Here is a 5515-nt window from a genome sequence, read left to right as displayed (position 1 = left end):
GTCAGACTCTTCCCATTTGTGACCTTATTTAATCCCCAAAGATTCCCAGGAAGAAAAGTATTGTTTATCCCAATTCATAATTGAGAATATGGAGGCTCAACATGGTTAGGTAATTTGCCAGTGAGGGGCAGTTTAGTTTTTTTTTTTTTTAAAGATTTTATTTATTTATTTATTCATGAGAGACAGAGAGAGAGAGAGAGAGAGAGGCAGAGGGAGAAGCAGGCTTCCCGCGGAGCAGGGAGCCCGATGAGGGACTCGATCCCAGGACCCTGGGATCATGATCTGAGCCGAAGGCAGACGCTTAACCATCTGAGCCACCCAGGCGCCCGGGGCAGTTTAGTTTTGAACTCAGCTCTATCTGATTCCAAAATCCTTGCTTTAAACCCCAAAATGACACTGTCTCTTAGTTGGCCCAGTAAAGCCTGTGGGAAGAAAAACCAAGTGAAGAGGAGGGGCTTGGTGAAGCAGTGGTTTCTTCCGATATACCTTGGGCCTCTTGCCCTTTTGTTCCACCAGCTACTGGGGCTGTCCTTAGGAGGGTGGGGGATGGGAGAATGACTGGGCTCAGATCTCTCTTGTAGGCCCAACATGCTGGATCAGGTGGGAAAACTGAGGATCCAGAGAGAAAACTGTCAGGTCCAAATCAGTGGTAGAGCTAGGATTTGACCTAGCTATATTTGCATCCGTGTGTGTGTGCATGTGTTTATGGGTGCCAGTCGGGTAGCAGTAGATGGCATGGCAGAAAAGGCCAAGCTATGTGCCCAGTTGGTAAAGGTGGATTTAAGTCAGGCCCACCAGAGTGCGTGGGGTACAGGAAGACTAATCCACTCCTATCTGGGTACCACTGTCCCCATCCAGCTAAGGAGGAATAGCTATGGATGGCCAAAACTAGGACATGTCTACTTTAAGGGTTGTATGAGGCAGTGTCCCTAGGGAATGTCTCTGCAGAGCCTCCCAGTGCAGATACCCTGGAAGACAAGGGCATAGTTCTGTTCTAATAATCTTTTCCTGGAGGAGAGAGTCACTCTGACAGGAAGAGGAGCACCTGAAAGAAGAAGTTTGGGATGCTGCCCACTCAATGACAACAGATAAAAGTAGATGTCCAGGGCCTGTCTTGAGAAGCATTTGGTAGCCATGGTCCAGGATACCCAATTTGCCATCCCATCTGGGACCCTAGAAGGACCCCATCAGCATCAGCACCAAAATTTGGAAGTAAGCAGGATCTTGGGGGCAACAGGAAGGGGACACTTGGGATACTGTGTCCCACTTGGCAGCTTGGTGAGGGTTAAGGAAGTTCCAAGGGTAGAGGGGTGCTGGAAGATTTAATGGGGAAGGACAGGACCCCACATTATTTATGGATGAAGGTGGTATAGCTTAATGGGTCAGAGCTTGGATTCTGGAGTCAATTGCCTGGATTTAAACCTCCATGAGCCTCAGTATCCTTTTCTGAAAAGTGGATATCATAATAGTACCCACCCCAAAGGAGTTATTGTGAGGGTGTAGAGAGGCATAATGTATCCTAAGCACTTGGCAAAATAAGCACCCAATTAATGGCAGCTAAAATAGTTTAATACACATGAAACTGGGAGAAAGAGGCTCAGGGGAGCTGCCTGGGCATCTGAAGATGCAGGCAGGGTTCTAATTGGGCTCTGTCTTTGGCTTGGGTAGAGAATAACTCAAAAGCAGGAGTGCTGTGGGGCTGAGTCCCACGTGGTGCCTCCCCTAAGTTGGTGCCAGCCTTGATTGACTTGTGTGCTGGGAGGACACCAACAACACCTAGTACTTTTATAGCCTTGCTATATGCCAAGTCCTGTCCTATACTCTTTATAATCATTCACTTATTTAATCCACACAACACCCACTATGATAGGTTATATTTTATTATTTCACTTGAAGATGAGAATATTCAGGCATAGAGAGATTAATAATTTGTACAAAGACACACCTATAGTAAGTGGAAGAACTAGGATTTGAAAAAAAAGTCTACCTCCCGAATCTTTGCCTTTAAAAGCCACTAGAGTTTACTGCTTGTACCTGGCTATGTTGTCTGGGGCTGGGACAACTGATGAGTGGATCCACATGGAGTCTGGGGAAGGCTATCAAGGGGATAGGGAACAGCCAACATGGCCCAGGGAGAACCCCCAATTCTTTTCCACTTCAGTCATCCCTGATGAAGACTTCTCTGGTATAAATTGCCCATTGACTTGTATTTCTTTTTTGTCAATCACTGAGGTTGTTGAAGTCAAGGACCCTGGCAGGTTAACCTTGTATTTTTTTTTTTTGATGTCTGATCTTATTTATTTGTCACTCTTAGAAAATCTCATTTTTGACTGGACTCAGACTTAGAGGTAGGAGCTCTCAGAGAGGACAGCCTCTGTCTCTTGGCAATCTGTTTCTGGCATTTTTCTTTGGCCTCCTTCATTCTCTTGGCCAAAAGTTTAGCATATTCTGCAGCCTCTTCCTTATTTTTCTTAGTACACTGCTTCTTCAAAGCAATATGCTGACGTTTGTGCTGGAGGACACGTGGAGTGACAAGACTTTGAATCTTAGGCGCTTTGGTTCTAGGTTTCTTACCTTCTTTGTTTAGGGGCTTTCTCACAACATACCGACGGACATCATCTTCTTTAGAGAGATTGAAAAGTTTGCAGATTCTGCTGGCTCTTTTGGGTCCCAGGCAATGAGGCACAGTAGTATCAGTGAGTCCAGGAATATCCTTCTCCCCCCCCTTTTTTTTACAATGACCAAGTTGAGAACACTGAGATTGGCATCCACAATGTAACCCCAAACAGATTTGTGCTTTCTCTCTCCAGTCCTCCTTGGTCTATAGCAGGAATGCCCCTTTCTCAGCAGCAGGCAGGCAGTGCTATGGGTCAAGACACCCTGCTTCATGGGGAAGCCTTGTTTGTCATTGCCACCACTGATTCAGACCACATAACCCTTCCATTCTTCACCCAGATCATCAGCAGCAACTTCTGTGGCCATACACTTCTCATAAAAGTATGAAGTTTGCGTTCATCATCCACTTCAATGAGTTTCTGGAAGCCAGTAGCTGGGAAAGAGATATTCAGCTTCATCCTGAAGCAGACTACCACCTCCGAGGTGCCACGAGAAAGAACTAACCTTGTATGTCTTGTGCCTAGTATAGTGCTGGGCTCATAGTAGGTACTCAGTGAACAGTAATTTTTTACTGTTGTTTGTTGATGATACAACTCTTATTCACTATACTCTTTGAAATTAGAATTTGACCTTCCACCATGAAGACTTATACACATGGTTTTAGAAAGGCTCAATCTATATATAGATGGGTTATGACCCACATATGAATCTCTCAGTCTTGGGTTTATGAAATAATTTCTGAGTTCATACACTGCAAGATAGAGACTCCAGCAGAATTTTCCTTTTTCTGTGAGTCAAAATACTTTTATTGTGCCATATCCCCCTCAAAGACCTCCCTACACCTTGAAAGCTAGCTTGAATTTGTCTCCTACAGATGCCAATGTGGAGACAATCTTGTTGTTCCATAGGAATGATAATGGTCACTGCCATTTATGGAATACTTACTACTTTCCATAGCAGCTTCAGCTTAAGAGTCAAAGTGGGCAAGACTTCTCCTGGCAGTCTAACCAGCACAAGCTAGGATATAGAGAGCCACATCTCAGGACCTTTATTGTATGTATGTATTTATTATTTAAGTAATCTCTACACCCCATGTGGGGCTTGAACTCATTATCCCAAGATAAAGAGTCACATGCTCTTCCAACGGAGCCACCCAGGCACCTCAGATCTCAGGACCTTTAGTTTCTGATCTAGGGAGGTTTGAGATGGTCAAGTCTAGCTGAGGGTCAATGGAGGCTTATGCCAGGCTCCATGGGGGCTGTGGGAAGGAAAGGTCCTGCCAGTAGAAATGTGTAGGAGTATCTGTGTCTAAAGAAACAATCTTAATGCTGAACCAGACATCCCAGTTGAGAAGCAGAAACCAAAGAAGCTAGGACACTGATTTTGGAGTTATTCATCCATTCAGCAGATATTCATTGAGAGTTTCTTCTTTGCATAGTCTGGGGATGGACACATAAATCACCAAGATAGAAAAAACTACTGGGGTTTACAGTCTAGACATGTGTGTGAATCCTGCTTCTCCTCCTCTAGCTGTGTGAACTTGGGTGAACCAATAGCTTCTCTAATATCAGAATTTTCATCCGCAAAATGGAGATGATAGGAGCACCTGCCTCAATGGTTTGTTGGAGAATAACTGCAATAATGTATGTTAAGGGCTTAGGACAGACCCTGGCACACCATTCATGCTCAATAAATGTGGGATAAAGACTTTCTCTTTAAAACATTTCTCAGGTCCTGGCCTGGGATGACCAATCCAGGGAAAGGGAGCTTGGAGATGCCCCCAGGGCAAATGAGCAGGGCTGCCTCTGGACCACTCAACAGTCTTCTCTATAAAAGAATCTCTTCAGATTCAGAATTTCCATGGAATCAATAACTTTGATCTCCTTGTAGTCTCAATATCCAGATAAGTATCCCCCTGGACTTCCTGGTTATAATATGGAAGGAGTGAGCTTGTGGTGCAGAAAGCTGAAGAAAAAGCACAAGTCAGCACCACGGACAGAGAATTGATGCTGTCCGTGGTCCTGATAGCTTTCAGGCAGTCTCAGTGACCTCACGGGATGACTGCCCCAGCCTTCAAGAATTCCCCCTCTATGCTAAGAAAACATGGCAGAAGCCACTTCCCACAATTTCTATAAGAAACTTGTATAAAATAATAATAGTAGGTAACCTTTTCTGAAAGCCAGACTCTTTCATTTAATCTTTACAATTACCTGTGAGGTAGGGACTTACCATTGCAGTTCTATAGATGCAGAAACAGAGGCACAAGTTAAGAAATTTTCCCAAGTTCACAAAACTAATGAGTGGGCAGAGGTGAGGTTTAATCTCAGGCAGCCTGACGCTAGAGTCTTCTCTTTTAATACCACAAGCCAACTCCTCTCAGAGTCAAGCTGAAAGAACAGTATGCTGACAGTTCATCAGCAAGAGGTCCCACATAGATTTGTGGCCAGGACTGTACAATACCTTGGCACAGCAAGCTGTGTGTTGTGGGACACTGTTTTATTGTTTTATTCTTCCTCCAGAGGGGAAGTGAAGGAGAGGTGGGTCCTTGTCAGCTTTTTTCAGTTTCCTCTAGACCTTGTTTTGGAGCAAGTGGAAGTCAGTAAGTTGTGACAGTGAGGGCTTTCTTCACCTGCCCAGGGGATTTATGTTCTTTCCTCTGCTTCTGTGTCTAGGTTAGTGGATAGACAACTGTAGAACAGATGAACTGTAGTTTCTCTTCTCTTCCCTCCTCCCACTTCTCTCTCCACTGACCACTTGATTTCTAGGCTGAGCCCCCATTTCTGGTTCAAGTTCCTGCTGATTTGGGATCAATTCCAAGACTAGCCTGGCTTCCTATGGTTGGAATCCTCCCATAGAAGGCTTCCAGGATCCTCCCCTTCCAGAACCTGGGAATCTGGGC

At 44.8% G+C, this 5515-nt stretch overlaps 1 pseudogene; it reads right to left on the bottom strand.

The window, feature by feature from the left end:
- Window positions 1-2320: 2320 nt before the first annotated feature.
- On the bottom strand, window positions 2321-3074 carry LOC118018193 (annotated as a pseudogene).
- Between the last annotated feature and the right edge of the window lie 2441 nt (window positions 3075-5515).

This window comes from Mirounga leonina, unplaced genomic scaffold, assembly GCF_011800145.1.
Source record: "Mirounga leonina isolate KUSES-001 unplaced genomic scaffold, KU_Mleo_1.0 Mir_170, whole genome shotgun sequence".
Classification (NCBI taxonomy): Eukaryota; Metazoa; Chordata; class Mammalia; order Carnivora; family Phocidae; genus Mirounga; species Mirounga leonina.
This window is presented reverse-complemented; position numbering and strand designations above follow the sequence as displayed.